This window comes from Stenella coeruleoalba (genome assembly GCF_951394435.1).
Source record: "Stenella coeruleoalba genome assembly, chromosome: 8".
In the NCBI taxonomy this organism is placed as follows: domain Eukaryota; kingdom Metazoa; phylum Chordata; class Mammalia; order Artiodactyla; family Delphinidae; genus Stenella; species Stenella coeruleoalba.
Window position 1 is genome coordinate 42,291,706 of NC_137154.1, and position 21,104 is coordinate 42,312,809.

A 21,104-nucleotide genomic window follows, 5' to 3' on the forward strand; every position below is an offset into this window, starting at 1 on the left:
GGCCTTTGAATGGCTATTCCCACCGCCTGGAATAGTCTCTATACTCCTGGCTTAGTTAACTTCTACTTATGCTTTACATCAAGCAGTGCAAGCATCTTCTTACTTCAGTGTAAGCATCACTTTCTCAGAGAAATCCGTCCTGACCAAAGAGGTCAAATTTCCTTTAACGAGGTTTCATAACACCATGAATGTATTTCTTCATGACACTAATAGCGGTAGACAATTGTATGCGTCATTATTTGAGTAGTGGCTTTCTCTCCCCCTGACATTAGAATTCCATGGGGGGCAGAAATCATGTCTGATTTTGATCAACATTGAATCTCCAGCACAAAAGACAGAACTTGAGCACCCAAGTTAAAATAACAGCTTCCACCACTCTTATTTTTTGGTAGCTTTATCCTTTTTCAGAGCAGTTATAATCACTTGCCATATATGTACCTGTTTATTTGTTTATCTCCCTCACTAGATCGAAAGTTCCACGAAGACAGAGAATTTGTTTGCCACTGATGCATTTTATTTCTAGCACCTAAAACAGTGCCTAGCATGTGGTAGTTACTCTATAAGTAGTTTTTGCATAAATAGTACGTGTTTAATAAATATTTGTTGAAATAATGTATTTTGCAGAAAACAAAAATAACACCCCTCCCCAGCAACAGTATGGTATTTATTTAGCCTGTCTAGCTATTATGCACTTGCAGGCCTGCGTTTGCCATAAATAGATTCATTACATAAAGTTATAACAATACCAAATTTACCAAAATAACTACCTACCCTAATTAATATATAAAACTGAACATTAATTATAGTCAGCAGAGACTTGTTTGCTTACCTACCATTTAAAGAATCGACTAATCAATTGCCCCCAGAAAAAATTCAAATAGTGACAAACATCCCATCCATAAATGCAGGGCAGTATTTAAGTAAATCTTGAGTGCTTGCTTGTCTTCTCTAAGCTAAGTGTTCTCCTTTTCACAGGCATTGCCGAATTGCCCTTCAAATGGGTTTTACTAATATTCACAGCCGCTGGTGAAAATGGAAACCGTGCATTCTCAAAGAACAAAACTGAGCGAGGGTGCATTGAAGACGGTGGAGAAGAGAGGCGGGAAAGCCACATATCTAGGAACTGAAATCCTAGGGGAGAACACTGAATCTGCTTTCATGTCTCGTGCCACAACAAGGCAGGGAAAACAGAGGCTCATGTTCATGCTTCCATCTTCCCAATTTTTCCAAAACCTTACCTTGTGGGTTCCTTTGGTGTCGGTCGGAGAAATCTAGGTCACTTGCGCCACCTGCTGTTCAGATTGCGGAATGGCTTGCGAACACCAATGCCTCGGAATTTTTATTTCAAGCAATTTCTGCCTAGCTCTCTCCCTATCCGTGACTTTTTTCTCCTTTTCTCCTACAGCACACCTCCTGAGCTATGAATGGACACAAAGGCATGGCTTAGGATGGTGGCTTTGAGAAAACTGGGGCTCAAAGCCTTCACCCGCTGTTCTTATTTCTGTTAATGTTTAGCCACTTGTTTCAATTCAGTGAGCCACCAAACACCTGAGGAGGCCCTGGAGTAACCAAGACAATGAGATGTGATTCTGCTCCCCAAGGAGCTCACAGTCTGGTCGGGGAGTCAGACGCACAAGCAAATAATTACAGTGCCAGTGTCATGATATAAGCAATATAGCCCTGGAGGGACATGTGAAGTCCACCAGTGGAACCTGGAGGGCTTCAGAGAGATGATATTTACCTACACTCTGGGGACCAGTGGGGGCTCACAGGTGGAAAGGAGGCCTATCGTTTTAGGCAGACAGAACAGCATATGCAAAAGTAGGGAGGCTGGGACTTCCTTGGCGGTCCAGTGGTTAGACTCTGAGCTTCCACTGCAGGGAGCAAGGTTTCCATCCCTAGTCAGGGAACTAAGATCCCTCCATGCCCCAAGGCATGGCAAAAAAAAAAAAAAAAAGTAGGGAGGCCAAAACATCTACAGCCTACTCTGGAAACGGCAAGAAGTTGGTAACTACTGTTAACAATTTATTATAGATCCTTTCAGGTTTTTCAAGATGCATTTTTATGAGTATATTTGTGGATATATAGATAGATGGATAGATGGATAACTTACTTTCATTTCACTAAACTTTATATTTTAGAAATCTCTCCATGGCGGGGAAGCAAGACCTGCCTTGTTCTTTTAACTTCTGCACAATGTTCCATCGTGTTGATCTATGGTAGTCCCTCTTTAGTGCACATTTTATGTGGTTTCCAGTTTTTCACCTTGTATGTCTCTTTATGAACATGTGCAGGTATTTCCTAGGAGGGAAGTCGCCAAGTCAAAGGGTACCCATATTTAAATTTTGACTGATAGTTCTTAAAGACCTTCCAGAAATTTTCTATCAATTTACATTCCTTATAACAAAGTAGCTAAAATAAGTCAGATAAGCTAGTAAGTCCTTCAAAAATTTCCCTTTCTGATTTAATCCATGTGCATAATGTTTTTCTCCCTAAAATAATGATCCTGGCAGTAATCCTACATGCATGGAATGATTTGTTTTTTATGCAGTCATGGCAACACCCTCCAAGATTGTTGCTATTATCCCCATTTTACAGATGACAAGACACTGAGGCTCAGAGGAGTTGGGTTTACCCACAGTGCCCCAGGTACTCAGAACCAGAACTGGAACTCAGCATCCAGAATCCTAAAGCTCTTTCTACTACTCTGTTACTAGGCAACGCTTCTCCCTTTCGATTCCTGTGCCAATGCTACTTGTTGCCATGGTATTGCCGGAACAAGGAGCAGTAAGTTGTAATTAAGCAGTGAGCGAGAATCTTTGCTCCTATCAGAAAAGGGTCTTTATGCCCTTACATGTGGGTGCACAGAGAGGGACAGCTGGATGGAGGTGGCTGGGTATCATGTGTGTGTCATGGGGGTCAGATGTTTGTCTTCACCTCTGTCCACTTAAAACAACTGCCCAGGAATGCCTTACCTTCACGCTGTCTTGTCAAAAATTGGCATCCATCTTCGGTGTGTGACTTCTTTACTCAGGTGAGAAGAAACAGGGCATTGTTGTACGTGGCACCATTCTGGAATCAGACAGACCTGAGTTCAAATCCCATGTCTGCCGCTTTCCCGAAAGTTACCTACATTTTCTGATTCTCAGTTTTCTCATCTGAATGCAGACGATCATGCTCATGTTGTAAGGTTCTGTACGTGGGCCGAATGAGATAAGGGACACCACACGTAGCCAAATGCCCAACATTCACTGCCATTTATTAAGTGCTCAGTACATGGAGCGAATGTTCGCATTGTTGTTTTCATTATCCACCCACCCATTCGTCTTTGGATGCTTTGCAGTAATCAAAGGGGTTCCAAAACCTCTCTAGTATTCCATCACTCAAAACCCAGTTGAGGGATTACGAAAGCTCATCGTGTTTTTGTCTTTAGGCACGAACGCGCACAAAAAGATTTTCAAAAGATTGGCTGTAGTGAAGTTCTGAAATGCATTATTTGCCCCAGGAATGAGTCATCTGTAGTAGGAGGAAAAGTGAAACTGTTTTTCAAAGACGACACAGTAGAAATTGCACAATTCAAATTACTGCAATTGCCTTTTCAGCTGAATCCAAGGAAATTTTTTAAAAAATTCATTCACTTGACTCTTTGAAAGCCTATGATTATGTCAGGCCCCATGCAAGGGGTGGAACGTGACCCTTGCCTCAGGGACCTCACGGATTAGCAGGGGAGACAGGCATTTATAATAATTACAGCAATGTGATAGCTGCTATAATGACATGTGTGGATGGTACTGTGGGGACACAGGGCAGGAAGTCCCCTTAACTGTGCTGGGGTGATAGGGAGGGAAGGATCAGGAAATACTTCACAGAGCTGGGACCAGCTGAGCAGACAGACAAGAGGCCAAGGCACTCAGAGAGAAAGACGGGGAAGCAGGAGAGAGCACGGTGTGCTCAGACCTGGTGCAGGCTGCACACAGAGGGGGGTGGGGAATGAGACCAAAGAGGCAGCTATCTGCACTGGTTGCCTCTCCAGCGGCCTGGCCCTACACTGTGGAACTCACACCCTGGAGAAGCATCCCCGCCTGCTCGCCTTCTTGCAGTGCTCACAGCTTCCGGCCTGAGCCTCCTGTTGCCCTGTCTCTGCTCCCCACCTGGCTCCTAATCCCGCCTTCTCACATCATGATTTATCTTCCTCCTTCCTCTGTCACACCTGACACTCACAGCCTCATCTTTTGCTTTCCTTGCAAAGCTGTCCTACCACCTCTGGATAAATAACTCTACTTGGTCTGGTCTTTGTTGCAACCCTCAGTAGACCGGGAACCCAATTCTGGTTTTGCCCCAATCAGAATATGAATCTCACCCCAGGGCAGCCAGGTGGAGCTGTTGCCATTGTGAACAGCACTGATGACCTTTCCAAGGCTGTGTGTGTCCTGGGTACATGGCTCAACTCCTAGACCTGTGGTGTAGGAAACGTCTCACAGTCTCAGCTGAGGCAGAGCAAATGCCATTCCTGACCTATCATTGACCTGGGAAGGAAAGATGCAGGCCATCCCACACATGTGGTCTCCGTGAGGTCCCAGCTGTGCCTGAGGGTGAGGATGGGAGCTCTTTGTTCTTCCTCTCTGATTACTGGGAGAATACCAAGCTGCCTTTCAGCATTCCTCCTGGGACATGAATCAGCCAGCTACCCCTCCACAGAGCTCCCCTGCTGACCCAGGGCTCTTCCTTAGAATGGCACTGTCTGCTCTGTTCCAGGAAGGCTTAGTATGGACACATTCACAAGGAACTGTCCCAGACAGCTGAGAGGACTGATGTCTGTGTGTGGCTGCCCGTCTGGCCGTCCGTCCGAACGCCTGACTGAATGACTTCACCCCAGCAGCTGTGGACCGCACGACTTGTGGGGATGCTGTGCACACGGACTAGAATGTGCATGTCACCTCCTGGAGTTAGGCAGTGCAGGGCCCTCCACCCCAAGCTCTGGGGCTGGCCCCCTTCAAGACTGGGAGGTACAAACATTTGTACACGTGGGTGAAGTGGAAGGAGGCACGTAGGAACACAACGGTATCACACACGCCCTCCCTACGGTGCCTAGTTGGGCAATGGAAGGCTTTGGGACATCAAGGACTGTGTTGATCAGACTCCAACGTCCAATGCCTCCATTTACAGCCCATTAGGTATCCCTCTCAAATGCTGTTGAGGCTGGACGGACTGAAGGGCATGAAGTTCAATACAGTCGTTCTTGAACTTAACCTTGGCTGGAATGGAGGCTAGGTTCTTGTCTACTTCTTGGAACTCCTAGTCTAGAGTAAAACACAATGAACTTAGGGACCACCCCTTCCTCACAACACACAAAAATGCATCTCACTGCTAGTAACCTATTATTAACTTTGTCCTGAGTGTATTACTGGATAAGCTTAGCTCCCACTGCATTGCATTATGCTTTGAAACATGCCCCGGTCAGGCAAATATGTATGGGGAAGTTAAAAGAGGACCAGAAGTCCTATTGCACAAACTGAAAAAAGATCAGTCAAATTCCAAAGTGGCTCTTCCACTACTTGCTGCACCTGGTACAGGTAAGCTCTCAGGAATATGAGCTATAATGGTATTGTTTTATTTTATTTATTTACATTTATTTATTTATTTATTTATGGCTGCGTTGGGTCTTTGTTGCTGCATGCGGGCTTTCTCTAGTTGCTTCAAGTAGGGACTACTCTTCTTGCAGTGTGCGGGCTTCTCATTGCGGTGGCTTCTCTTGTTGGGAAACATGGGCTCTAGGTGTGCGGGCTTCAGTAGTTGTGGCACATGGGCTCAGTAGTTGTGGCTCGCAGGCTCTAGAGCGTAGGTTTAGTAGTTGTGGCACATGGGCTTAGTTGCTCCAAGACATGTGGGATCTTCCCGGACCAGGGATCAAACCCGTGTCCTCTGCATTGGCAGGCAGATTCTTAAACAGTGTGCCACCAGGGAAGTCCCAGTATTGTTTTATTTTTATTGATAAAGCATCTGAGTGCTTCTAAGAAAGGATCAAAGCTAAGCTGACAATTTGGGGCAGTGACCCTTATCACTGAGCACAACCTGGACTATACTAACCTGACACACACCCCAAGTCCCATCTCTGATTTTAAAAGTGCAGGTTCAAAGGAATGGCCAATTGGTCTAATTAAGCCAGGAGTGGGGTCATTGTGGTTGGCATCTTCCAACTGCCTGAGAGACAATGGTTCAGATGGAACCCATTCAAGTCCCGAGTCACTTATGTAAGTGACCCCCATTGTGACCAGCCAGCCAGGATGGATCCAGGAAAGAACATCTGCCTTTGAATTTACTCTTTTCTGCATGAGAAGATCCAACAGCTATGGGAGTCCCAACTATAAGTTTGCCCTTGCACTACTAGGAAAGGAAGAGAATGGGAGGGTATGCTATATTTCCCATCCTAGAGCTGGATCTAAGCAAGGGGCTTTTATTTTAAGGTCCTGAATGTCAATCAAGGTTTCTTTGAACTACTCTTGGGTTGGAGAGGTTGGCGAAGTCCGAAATAAGTTCTACTGTCAGGGCAGTTGTGCTAGATTGTTTATTGGCAGCTCAACACCATTCCCCATCTTATCTACTCTCCCCTGTACTGTGATGGATGGAAGCCTGAGTACTAGGATATTCCAGAATCCCTTGCCAGGGTTCTGTGCTAGATTGCACTACTCAGAGGTGCTTGAACAAGATTTGGAATGCGGAAAATAGGTGGCGGCTATGGTATTGCTCCTCTGGTACTGATGAATAGACATGTGGCTTTAGCAGATGTGAGGTGCTTCACAGGTCCAGACTTTCCCCTGGGAATCACCAGCGCTGGGGCTGCAGCCAGCTGTGATCATCACTAGTCTTCCTCCGGCTTCTGTGATTTCCTGCTTCTGAGTCCTAGAAGTAAGTCTCAGAGGCAGCCGTGGCTTTCCCTCACTTTTGCTCCTCAGCCATTTTCAACTGTACAGCAAACATCGAATTCCCTGGACTAAATCCCCTTCTGCTTAAAATATCTAAAAAGTTACTTCTGTTTTCCTGACCATTAGAAAGTGTCTGGCTTGAAAAGTCTTACTGGGTGCACTGAGAACTTAAAACTTTGGTTTTTTCCTGCATTACTGAATCTTCACTGAAGTAGTCTAGGCAAATTAATTACCTTTGAGTCTTATTTCTGCCCCGATGACCCAAAACTCTTTTTTTTCCAGGAAGTAAAAACAGAAAGGAAAGGTCTCCCTGAACAAATACAAAGCCCCATGCTTTCTATCAATTTGAAACTCCTTTTAAAAACATAAATACCGGGGCTTCCCTGGTGGCGCAGTGGTTGAGAGTCCGCCTGCCGATGCAGGGGACACGGGTTCGTGCCCCGGTCTGGGAAGATCCCACATGCCGCGGAGCGGCTGGGCCTATGAGCCATGGCCTCTGAGCCTGCGTGTCCGGAGCCTGATGCTCCGCGACAGGAGAGGCCCCAACAGTGAGAGGCCTGTGTACCGCAAAACAAAAAAACAAACATAAATACCTACTGGGAAAGTAATGCCCCATAAGTTACTTTGATTTGATAATCACCTCATCTAACTCATAACTAATACCATTTCAGGAAAAAGTTTAATTTAATTTTATGCATAAAGAGCATTATAAATGCATTACCAGTTATCAGAATAAAAGAAAAAACACACCCATATTTTAAGCATCTTGACAAATCAAGTTGCTTTGATTTCTCATTGCCTGCTTGTCTTACCCACATGCATATGTAATTTTACACAGTGCTAACGATTGTGAAAACACCATTTTATAATTTGCTCTTTTTGTACTTAACAGTACATTAATAAAATTTCTATCTTGTTATGTAGACTTCCTAATTGTCATGCTTAATTATTTCATAATATTTAGTTGAGTGAATTGATCATAATTTAACATTTTTCCCCATGGCTGAGTATTTAGGCAGGTTCTAATTATTTTGTTAGTATGCTTAATGCTTCAATGCCCATCTTTTTCTTCTATTGATTAACCTCCTTGGGATAAATTCCCACAAGTGGAATTTCTAGGGCAGGAAGTTTAATTGACACCTCTGGAATGATTTCCACTCTCCTCTCACCTAACCCCATGGTTTTATGCCTGATTGGTTACTTGAATAGGATAGAAGGAAAAAGGGAGAAGTAATCGGAGATCCTGGAGTTCTTCTAAAGTCAAGCTGGCTTAGCTGTGGGAGACTCTGGGCTATCCAGGTAGCTGTCCGAGGAGAACTGAGCCTGAGAGATTGGGCAGAGAGACTCCTGGATCAGGAAAGACACAGAGATAACCCTAGCCTCTGAGTTACTTGGAAGAACAAACAGCCTCAAACTTTTAACATAATGAGTAAGTTTACTTCTCATTTGGTGATAGACAAGGTGAGGGACCTCCAGAGTTATTCAGGCTTTTTCATCCTGAGGCTTCACCCTGGTAGGGTCCCTGGTATCCTCTCCATGCAGCCAGCGGGTGGGAAAGAGACTGAGTATCACGTAGGGGGGTTTATGGGTCGGGTTTGTAAGTGGTCCCCATCACTTCTGCTCATGTTCCACTGTGCAGAGTCCAATCACAAGCCCTCACTTAACTGTAAGGGAGGCTGGGAAGTGTAGTTTAGGTGTGTGCCCAGGAGGAAGAGGTGAGTGTAGATGGCGGTGTGCACCAGCAGTCCCTGCCACAGTCCTTCTCACAATTTAAACCTGAGAACAGGAGGGGCCGAGCCGCGGGGAGAAATGGAGCTCTGCTGCTTGCACACTTTTTGCATGCAGAGTAATGCAGATAGAATGTGTCTTTCCAGATGCTGGCTGTTTTATGCAACGGCTGCAGTATCACACAATTCCTGGGATTCCGCGCCCCCCCCACCAAATCAACACAGGAAGAGGTACTAAAGGAGTCACTTGTCACTTTTTCTTGGACTTCAGGGGAAGCAGACACTAGAATATGACTTGCTGACCCCTACTCTTTTCCTCTCCCTCTCTACCACTTGGTTCCCTCCATTCTGAAGCTTCATCAGCTGATTCTGGCTCCAGGTCTTTTTATCCCATTTTTCCAGTTTCCTGATCTCAATCTTCCTCCCCTATTTGTTGGATGCTTATTATATGCTAGTGATTGTGTTAAGAACTTTATATATGTAATGGAAAGAAAAAATATATTGCTACTTAGAAAGGTAGCAAAAATCCATGAAGGGGGAAAAACTGTCTTTTTGTTAGGGACACACCTCAATGGACTTGTTTGGCTATAAAAGTGGAAGCTTCTCTGAGCAGAATCATACAGGAATAAGTTTGGCAACAAACAAACAAAAACAGTGAGGGGCAGGGGGAGAGGGGGTATTGCTCAGTATGACAGAGTGAAAAGAAAAGTTTTGGAGAATTTTAGAGCTGTCTTCTGCTGGGTCCTTAAGAAGGTACTGGTGACTTGGAAAAGAAGAAAAATAATTTAACCCTGGCTGTGCATTACAATTACATGGGTGACTTTTATGATTTTTTTAAAAATTGAAAAACAAAAAAGAAATCTAGCATGAAGTCCCCTTCAGGCCCCTTGCCAGCTACTACTCTGCTCCACCAAGGTAGCCACTATCCTGCTTTCTTATGCCATGGATTCGTCTTGCCTGTTATTGAATTTTATAAAAATTTATAAAAATGAAGTAATAAAGTATGTACACTTTTTTGTTGGACTTCTCTTTCTTAACATCATTTTTGTGAGATTCAGCTATGTTGATATAAGTAGCAGGAATCCGGTCATTTTCGTTCATGTATATAGCATGCATATAGCAAAAACGTATAATATGGGTATTCCTCAATATTTTTGTTCATCGTTGATGGACATTTGTCTTGTTTCCAGTGTCTGGCTGTTTTTAATATCGCTATTTTGAACGTTCTTTTAAAAATTTTATAATTATGGTAAAATATATGTAACATAAAATTTTAGCCATTTTTAAGTGGCATTAATTCAGCAGCATTAATTCACTATCTACCATCTACTTCCAGGACATTTTTAAAATAACAACTTTACTGAGATTTGATTCACCTACCATACAATTCCTCTATTTAAAGTATAACATTCAATGGTTTTTAGTATATTCACAGAATTGTGCAACCTTTGCCACAATCAATTTTAGCATTTTTATCACCCCAGTAAGAAACGCCGTACCCATAAGCAGTCACTCTATTTCTGCCTATCATTCCCCCTATCCGCCCCCCACCCCCCCACCAGCCTTAGGCAACCACTAACCTACTTTCTTTCTCTATAGATATATAAATGTCCCTATTCTGGACATTTCACATAAATAAAACCATACATTATAAGGTCTTTTGTGACCGGCTTCTTTCACTTGGCATAACATTTTTAAACATGTTCTAGCATGCATCAGTATTTCATTCCTTTTTATCACTGAATCACATTCCATTGTACAAATATAAACATTTTATTTCTCCATTCATCAGTTGATGGACATTCGAGTTGTTTCCAGTTTTTGGCTGTTATGCATAATGCTGCTATAGATATTTGCGTACAGCTGTTTCTCTGAACATATGTTTTCATTTCTCTTGGGTATATATACCAAGGAGTGGAATTACTGGATCATATGGTAACTCTACGTTTAACATTTTCAGAAAATGCCAGACTGTTTTCCAAAGTGCGCTCAACTCTTTCACGGTACCACCAGTAGTGTACGAGGGTCCCAATTTCTTCACATCCTCACTAATGCTTGTCATTATCACCTTTTTGATGATTGCCATTACAGTAGGTGTGAAGTGGTATCTCATCGTGTTTTTATTTGCTTTTCCCTGATGTCAATGATACTGAGCATTTTTTCATGTGGTTATTGGCCATTTACATATCTTCTTTGGAGAAATGTCTATTCAGATCCTTTGGGTTATTCGTTTTTATTACTGAGTCGTAAGAGTTCTTTCTACATTCTAGATATAAATCCCTTATCAGATATATGACTCGCAAATAGTTTCTCCCATCTTGCGGATTGTTTTCACTTTCTTGATGATATCACTTGAAGCACTAAAGTTTTAAATGTTGATGAAGTACAACTTATCTTTTATTCTTTGGCTGTTTGTGCTTTAGGTATCACATCTAAAACTCTATTGTTTAATCCCCAAATCCATTGTTTATAAAGATTTATGCCAAGGTTTTCTTCTCAAAGTTTATAGTTTTAGTTCTTACATTTTGATCTTTGATCCATTTTTTTCCTGAATATTCTTGTACGTGACTTTTGGTGAATATATGTACACATTTCTTTGGGTATATACATAAGAATGGAATCACTGGGACATAGGGGTTTTGTATGTTCAGCTATAATTCTGCAAAATAGTTTTTCAAAGTGGTTGTACCAATTTATCATCTGACTCCCAGTGTATGAGAGTTTCAGTTGCTCTATACCTTTGTCAACACTTGGTATCTTTTTCATTTTAACCTTTCTAGGAATGTTTACTACTATCATGTTGTGGTTTTTTTATGCATTCCTTTGAGGACTAATGAAATTAAAAATATTTTCATGTGTTTATTTGCCTTTGGGACACTTCTTTTGTGAAGTGCCTTTTCAAGTATTTTGCCTAATTTTTTCTTATTGTAGGAGTTCTGTTTTAGTTATATATTGCCACGTAACAGAACACCTCAAAATCTTTGGTGGCAATGATTTATCATTGATTTCTAATTAGTGACAAAACATTGATAAAACAATAATTTATCACTTTTTTGTGTTGGCTCGTGTTTCCTTTGCTAGTTTGGCAAATTTCCTTTGCTAGTTTGGCAAATTTAGATTTAAAAAATCCACTTTGTTTTGACTTTTTGTATATGGCACATGGTAGGGATCAATTTTCAAGCTTTTCCGTATTATAATACAAGTAATAACACAGTTCATCAAAAAGGCCACCCTTTCTCCACTCTGTGTTGTCGTAATTCAACTGTCCATGTATGTGTGAGTCTGTTTCTACGATGTCTATTCTGCTCCACTGGTCTATTTGCATATTCCTGCCCCAATTCTTGCACCAACACCACATTAAATGCTGTAGCTTTATAAAAAATATTGAAATTGGAGAGTGTAGGTCATCAAATTTTGTTTTTCTTAAGGTACACTGACGCATCTTGGTCCTTTGCATTTCCAGATGAATTTTAGATTTGTGAATTAGAGAGAAGGGAAGGCCATGCACAGCCCAGCAAGTTTCTATACCTCCCTTCTCTTTCATTTTGGAATATGAAAAAGACACTCATCCTGAAAAAAACACTCATTCTATTTGCTTCTCTGTGTCCTAGTTTCATAGGACTCCCCCCTCCTCCCCCTGCAAGGGAGGCCTGTGGGTTTCCAGCATCGTCTGGGTGGGTAAGTCCAATTCAAGGAGGAAATGTTAGGAAGCCTTCTTAGCTAATATAACAAACGTTTGCCCACCTACCTTTATCAATAAAACAAAACAAAGCAAAAAACCAAACAGACAAAAGGATGTATTCTGGTCTCCTTCAGTCTGACTACTGCATCTAGTTCTCAGTGGGTTTTGAACTTAGACAAGGAGAAGTGCTATTTTGGGATTTCCCCCAAACCTGTGAGGAATTGTGAGGAATAATGACTCTTGACATTCAGTTTTCTGCCTGGGCTGCAATTACTCTTTGTTATTTCCACCTCTTTAGTAAAAGACTCTCATATACACATAAGCCTTCAGTTGGTGGCTCTCTGGGAAATGAAGAAATAAAAGTGGCTGGAACCTCTAAGTGAGGAGGATGGGGGAGGGCGGCGGGGGGGGGGGGTGGAGGGGGGCGGGGTGGGGCGGAGCAGCCCTCAGGAGCCCTGGAGGTGTCAGGGGAGGCCAGTGGCCTCCTGTATGGTAGACATACAGTTCATTCCTCTGCATGTTAATGAAAAGCCATTCCCGGAAGAGTGCCAGTGACCCACATGTATCAACAAGTAAACACTGCATAACAAATTAGATTATTCCTCACAACAACCATTTGTTCCTATTTACAGATGTAGATGAGAAGACCTTGCAAGTCCATTTGTTCTAGAACAATAAATTCCAAAAAGAACTGGGGAGAGAAAAACTCCCCCTCCCCTGACACATTCACACCTGTGTCCGGAGACCTGCAGAGAGGGTGCCCTTGGAAATGGTGGAGTGGCGGCATTGCGAGGATTAGACTTAGAACCACGCAGGGAGCTATGGCTTCTTCTGTGAAAAACGGCCAAGTCTGGGTCTGCGGCCAGCATCAGGGAGTTGGTGGAAGCCAAGCCCACGCCTCCAGAGATCCCCTTGTCTCTCATCATTGACATGAGCTTGTACCATCACTGCACAGGTGCTTGCAACCAAGCAAGGACCTTCTTGAATGTCATATTTAGAATGACCAAAAGAAGGATGTCTGCCTATGCCATGTGACCTTGCTGACCTGCATCTGAATGGTCCCATGTGGACACCCTCAGGACACTGGCGGGCCCTTTAAAACAGGATGTGTTTCTTAACAGGCTGAAGGGTGGTTGTAGCTTAAAAAAGAAAACCCAGCACACATTCTTGGCGGGGACTGGACAGTAGGGAATCACATTTTCATTGGGGAAACTGAGGCTTAGAGGGGGTTAAGTGATTTGTTCAAAACCACAAATGTAGATAGTGACGGAGCCAGTATTTGCACCAGTCACTTTAAGTACAAAGCTTTTATCTTTAGCCAATCTACCACACCACCTCACAAGTTATTGCTGCAGGTGGAGAAAGGCCCCTCTACTCTAAATTTTTCATGTGCCCCAGTGCAGACCTACTTTAAACTCATCTCCACCCCTCTCTGTGCTCTTTGAGGTTGACCTTTGTAGACTGCATCCAGGGGTTCTTTTGCCTTCTGGCTTCCAGTTGGATTTGGCCAATGGGAAGCACAGGCAAGAGGTCGGAGGGCAGGAAGAGAGCGAGGGTGGGCTATTTATTTTCCTGAGCCAAGGACTGACTGTGTCCCTCGGCTGACAGCCAAAGTCTGCTCCAATGTCCCTTTCCTGCAGCTATTCCCTCTGGGTTCTGGTACCCTCTCCCTCCCCCTGTCCCTTCAGCCTTCTCTTCTCACCCCAGGGTACTTCACCATGCTTTGGTTTCCCTTAACCCTTCTAAATAATCCTTTCCCTAAATTCTCTTTACTTACCTGTTTGATGGAGGGTAACATCTGCTCTCTGCTGGGACCCCAAACGATCCAACTCACAGCCCCCTTGCTCACTAGATTTGGTTGGACCCTGGAATTGGGCCAGATTGAAAACTGGAGGAAGAAAATAAAGGGAGGATCAGATACCAGCCCAGGACACAGAATTTGCCCTAGTGGGGACAGCACTGCCCAAAGCGCCAGCCCACAGCAGCTCAGTGGGTCTCCAGCCCCACCCACCAGGTCCCCCCTCTGCTGCCCCGGCTCCCACGGCAGCCCCTACCCCACACTAGCAGTGGCTTGGAGCTGGGAGAAACCCTGGTGTCCCAGCCTGGCAGATGTGGGAGGGGGACAAATAACACAAGAAAACCTCCTGGCTCTACCACACAAAGGACTGTGCGGATTAGAATCCTAAGGTCAGAGGTTGGAATCCTGAGTGGGTTTTCTCCAGAAACTTTTTGCATATACTTCTGTCACAACAGTGTGATATTTTTAGATGCATTAAGTGATCAATAACATTCAATGACAAATGAATTTTGTGGATGGCTAGGGCCTGACGTTTCTATGGTGGTGTGTCACAGATATTTGCCAACCAAGTGCCCAAGACAATAAAACGACCTCATTTACTAAGTGAAGACAGAACACGTCTAACCTACACTCCTATCATTTACACCAATGCAAAGCAGGATCCTCATGATTCCTAAATCAAATAAAAGCTGCCCCTGCCCCTCTCACTGCCTTCCCAGGAGACCTCTCAGCTGCTCTCTTTGGCAGCCCAGTAGGGCTGGAAGTGAATCCTTTAGGGAACCCACTGGGCTCCCAGTGGCATGGGCACATCAGTCAAATGACTAAGCCCCTTTGCAGACTGTTGGCGTGGAAGTCATTCTGTCAGACTTCCCTGGTTCTCCTCTGATGATCTAGCAAGGGCTGGAAACACATTGCCTGGAGGTGAGATTGCTTGGTTTCAAGTCTTCTGTGGCTCTGCTAAATTCCTCCAGCAATACCAGTCCCCGGTAAGTTGGCCCTCTGTATCTGCAAGTTCCACATCCACAGATTCAATCAAACTTGAATAGAAAAAATTTGGAAAAAAATTCCAGAAAGTTCCAAAAAGCAAAATTTGAGTTTCCTGCACACTGGTCACTGTTTACATAGCATTTACATCGTATTAGGTATTATAAATAAGTTATCCAGGGATGACTTAAAGTATATGGGAGGATATGCAAGGTTATATGCAAACACTATACCACTTTATATAAGGGACTTTAGCAACTACTGATTTAGGTATCCACAGGTGGTCCTGAAACCAAACCCCCAAGGATACTGAGGGACAACTGTAATTAAACTTCCATGCGCTGTGGAACCAGATAATCTTCATAAATGGCACCAGCCCTGTGAGGAATCTTACTGGGAGCACTCAGATGCTGTGGCTGATTGCCCACTTGACCAGGGAGAATTATTTGTGACTAGGAAGCATGATTAAAGTCTAATGCTTTAAATGCTTCCTTGAGTTAGCATTTGAATGGTTATCTTTAGTATGTGCTGTGATCAATTTTGTGTTTAAATGTGCATCTGAAATGGCTCTCTGAAATGATATCAAAAAATACATGGATGTATTTTACATAATAAATTGCATAACAAGCAAGTTGGAGGCAATATGACATAGAAGAAAAACTGTGAGCTTTAACATTAGACAGACCAGGGTTACAATCTAGGCACGGTGACTTATCAGAGGTGTGTTCTTGGCAAGGTTACTTAACCTCTCTGAGCATGTTTCCTATTATTCCAATAGGAATATTATTCCTATTATTAAGAATAATAGCCTCACGAGTCTATAGTAAGTATTAAATGGGCCAAGCATGTAAAGCATCTATTCATTGCCTGGCACATTTGAAGGTGCTCTTAGAAGATTAAATATTCAGGATCTCATTTCAATCATAAACTAGATCTATGGATATTGGCTGCATTTACTAAAAAGAACAGTAGAGGGCAGGCTTTACAAAGTTATTTATGAAATACCGTCTTTCAAGTCATCTTCCAAGCCGAAAGCCAGAATTCCAGAAATGACTTTAAATCCTTTTGGCTGAAAGATGCTTCTATCGCTACTTTTAATTTCTTCACAGAAACTGGGGCTTTCCTGTTTTGCAAGAATTCCAAAGGAGGATGTTGGGCAATATTTACCCACAACTTTCACCACCATGACGTGTGTGTCTGGTCCCCAGATTACAGTGGAGGGGTTTTGACAGATTTCTCTGACCACGTTTATGCCTGTCATAAATTTAACGATAAATAGAGGAAATAAAAGATGCCAAACTCTCTTGACATCATTTCAAATTGCATCATGTAAGAATGGCATGAAGTTTGTGACTAGAAGCATTATAGAATACAAGGAGTCAGCCTGCAGCTGACTGGAGATCAGATTACATTTAGTTAACGATTGGGATTACAGTGGGTGTGAATTCCATTCCATGACAAAAGAACAAATGGGCATTTAATAAATGTTTGTGGAAATCTGCAGAGGTTCTGAAGGGTAAACATTTGTTCCAATTTTCACTGCCACCCTCAGTCTCTGGTGGAACCAGCCTCACCCGGGCTCCACAGCAATAAGTGATACCACTGCTTGGCATCTTCAGTAATTTAGAGATGGAAACATGGCACCTCAAATTGCTTAAAACTCATATTTCTTTGGTCACCAGCGATGAACATCTTTCCCCTCTGTGGATGTGAACGTTTTTATTTCTTCTTTCATGGATGGCCTGATCATATCTTTGGCTCATTCTCCTATTTGAGTCCTGAACATTTTTTTCTTAACTTCTGCAAAGGATTCATTGTAAATCATTGGTATCATCCTTGGAAAACATAAGTGACCCAGTTCTATCAGTCTGTGATTTTCCTAGCATATCACATAGCACACGACTGGCACTCAAAAATGTTTATTGAATTGTACTCTTTTAAATTATTTTATATTTTAAAATACAGTTTTGAAATATAAAGTAAATATATACTCGTTATTTTGAAAAATATTGAATAGGTAGGCAAAGGAGAAAGATCGCCCACAGAGGCAAAGACTGTAGTTTTACTAGGCACTTGTTAATGGCTAAATACTGTTCAATCAAGTTGTATTCTCACTTAGCTATTTTCTAACTGTTTTCACTTTTGTTCTATGATAATGCTGATAAAGGGACAGAAACACCAAATTGTAAGTATTTATATTTATAGTTCTACTCCCCAAAGCAGTGTAATCCCCCCGCCTCTGTACACACATACACCAACGCTCTCTCCAGCCGTCCTCCATGTCTCTCTCTCTCTCCCTCCCCCCACCAGAACAGCAGGTACAGAGGAAGGCATTTTTGCTTTGCTGAGCTGCGGGGAAGTAGAAGGAATGAATGGCTGAAGGTTTGAGGAGTAGTTTACTAAGAAGGTAGTTGAAGTTGCTCAGGGGGAAAAAATATCAGTGAGGTAGGTTGTGAGATAGAGAAGATGAGGGGGTTGAGCTTTGGGAAGACAGACAGAGATGATTAAAGAGGATTTTAAGGAAGTGCTGATGTCTAAACCAGCGCTCTCCATGCTGGGTTGTGAACTGTTTATCTCTCTGTGCTAAGCTAATTGCAAAAATCAAGAGCATGCATTTAGAAACATTTACAGAAATCTGTCATGGCTGCAATCCCCAAGTGAACTTGTCTTGTTGAACAGAACGTGGGCAAGCTGCACGGTAGTCTTGTGCGAAAGGCTCACGTCACAGCATCCCGTGTTTGAAGTTATTTTATCAACTGTAACTCGAAAGTTTATAAAAAGCCGAGAAAATGTAAGATTATAAAGATGAATTATTGGTGTTTCTACAAGATGAGAAGCCATTTTGATCAACTTTTAGAAGATGTGAATTGGATAACCAGACTTGCTTATTCGTCTGATGTTTTGATAGTTTTAATCATCATAATGCTTCCACGCAAGGAGGTTAACATAGCATATTTCTTTCCATGGCAGATAAGATCTAAGGGTATTAAAAAAAATAGAAGCTTGGTAGAACTGAGTTTCTACAGATTGTTAGGCATGTTCCACAGGATAACAACAATTTTCTGTGAAGTGCATCCGTGACTCTCTGTTCTTCCACTTCTGACCCCTCATCTTTATTCTCCTTCACTCTCTGCCTTTTTTCTCTCCACCCTCTGGGAAGGCGTTTCTCATCCTCTTCTTTTCTATTCCCTTGGGGGAATCTCATCAAACTCACAGGTCCCAAGGTTCACTCTCACATTTATATAAGTCACATAGCTGTAGATACCAGTTTTCCAAACTTCTAATTTTAATTTGTTGGCTCAAATTTTGATAATGATTTTTTAAAAGTCCATTGTTTTCCTTGAACTGATAGGCTTACTTCATTCATCTACAAGAAAATACCTGCCAAATACCCAACTCTGAATGTCCATAGTTTATCAGTTCTGCAAGTAAAGGTGGCTCTCCATGAAACAAGCAGCTAGTTTAGCTCTTATGTGAAACCACTGTATATGTGATTTTCCTCAGCATGCAGCAGCCTACAAGCCTTCTTGGCAGTGTCGTGGCTGAGAAATAAGGTGCTTTCTCTTTAACATTTAGCCTTGACTATTCCTAGTCTTTAAGCCTTACACTAGGGTGACTTTATTTTCTGAATCTCAGATCAGAACATATGGTTTGCAAAACGACTTTTATGCCAATATGAGGTATAAGAGGCAGGCTGAAAAGTAGACGTTTCAATGGCTTTGATATTTTGTACGACTGACCAAGAGACTGCTTGAAATTGGAACTATCTTAAACATCCCTGACATAAGCCACTAATGAAACTGGTAAGTGCAAAGCTCCTCCAGGAAGGTAATGGGGAGCAATGGAACCATGTCAGTGCCCCACTTGGAGATGTTTAGGCAAATCCTTGAATGTCAGGCTTAGCATGGTCTAATTTAAATTGACATTCCATAATGGGGCTGCTTAGAACTGCCTCATCAACTCTGTCAACAGACACCAGACACTGAAATACCAAGTCAAAGAGCATCTGATAAAGACCACACCTGTCTTACCTCCTTGCATACACAGGTGATGGACATTTATACTAGAAATGCTGGATAGACTGTTTATCCGTCTGATTTTGGAGGTGGATCTGATATGGTCATATGATCACAGGTACCATCTGTTGGGGAGACAAGACTCATAATTAATCCATGATTGTTGGAGAGGTGAAAAAATGGGGCATTGTTGAGGGAGGGAACTGATGACGGTCTTGATGTCCATCTGGCTGCATTAAAACACATGCACACTCTGACATATGGTCACTAGCTGGAGAGAAGTGAGAGGATTACAATATACAAATGATAACTGGACGCCACAGCTTCCCTTTGTGGCCAATACAAGAGGGGTCTTATTTTTAAATTGTTTAAAAAATATTCATGAAGAAAAGGGTCTTTTACTTTTTTGGAACATTTTGAGGCTCTAGCCAAGCATGCCACTTCTCCATTCTCTCAAACAGAAACCTTAAATGTTTCTACCCACGTGCCTTTTGCCATGTGGGTATATTAACTGATGTTTGATGGTGGTTGGAAGATTTGTGGAAGAAATGTCATATATTTGTCTGAGCAATTATTACTGTATTATTATAATTTCTATCATGTATAAGGGCAGTATCTAATGTCAACTCACACGTAGTGGGATATTATTATGTGTTAGGCATTTTGAGTGTACTGCATGTGTTAACTAACTGAAATCTTACAAAATCGTACAAGATAGGAACTACCATCCCTATTTTACAGAGGAAGAAACTGAGGTATACAGTGATTAAGGGACTCATGAAGGGAACAGCTAATAAATGGCAGAGCTGAGCCTATCTGACTGATTCTAAAGTCTATTCTTCACCATCTGCTTTACTGTAGGTAAAATGGAAAGAACATAAGACAAGAAGAAGACCCCATGTCTACTGCCAGCCACATGGTGAACTAACTGTATGACTTTGGATAATACAACTCTTGGTTGATTCACTTTTTTAAAAAATTGAAGTATAGTTGATTTAATTATCAATTATAGTTAATATTGTATTAGTTTCAAGTGTGCAGCAAGGTGATTCGGTTTTATATATATATAACTATATAACTATATATATATATGTAAATTCAGATTATCTTCCATTATAGATTATTAAAAGGTATTAGATATATTTCCCTGTATTATACAGTAAACCTTTGTTGCTTACCTATATTTTATGTGTAGTACTTTGTATCTGTTAATCCCATACTCCTAATTTATCCCTACCCTTACTCCCTTTCCCCCTTGGTAACCATACATTTGTTTTCTGTCTGTGAGTCTGTTTTGTACATAGATTCATTTGTATTATTTTTCAGATTCCATGTGTAAGTGATATCATATAATATTTGTCTTTAATGTCTGATTGACTTCACTTAGTATGATATTCTCTTGGTCTATCCATGTTGCTGTAAATGGCAATATTTCATTCTTTTTAATGGCTGAGTAATATTCCATTGTGTACATATACCACATCTTTTTAAACCAATTGTCTGTTGATGGGCACTTGAGCTGTTTCCATGTCTTGGTTATTGTAAATAGTGCTGCTATGAACACTGTGGTGCATGTATCTTTTCAAATTAGAGTTTTCGTCTTTTCTAGGTATATACCCAGGAGTGGGATTGCTGGCTCATATGGTTGTCCTATTTTTAGCTTTTTAAGGAACCTCCATACTGTTCTCCATAGTGGCTGCGCCAATTTATATTCCCACCAACAGTGTAGGAGGGTTCCCTTTTCTCCACACCCTCTCCAGCATTTATTACTTGTAGATTTTTGATGATAGTCATTCTGATCGGTGTGAGGTGATGCCTCATTGTGGTTTTGATTTGCATTTCTCTAATAATTAGTGATGTTGAGCATCATTTCATGTGCCTGTTGGCCATCTGTATGTCTTCTTTGGAGAAATGTCTATTTAGGTCTTCTGCCCATTTTTTTTATTGGGTTTTTACTTTTTTGATATTAAGTTG

At 42.0% G+C, this 21,104-nt stretch overlaps 1 long non-coding RNA gene across 3 annotated transcripts in view; it reads right to left on the bottom strand.

Annotated features, from left to right (window-relative positions):
* Positions 1 to 1,663: 1,663 nt before the first annotated feature.
* LOC307190547 overlaps positions 1,664 to 21,104 on the bottom strand; it is a 211,836-nt gene continuing 192,395 nt past the window's right edge. Inside the window, exons 2-4 of one of the 3 annotated variants that reach the window (XR_013829490.1) lie at positions 14,110 to 14,220; positions 2,976 to 3,072; positions 1,664 to 2,301 (exon numbers count right to left, since the gene is read on the bottom strand). This is a non-coding gene — a long non-coding RNA (uncharacterized lncRNA). The other 2 variants (XR_013829492.1, XR_013829491.1) reach the window with 2 other exon arrangements.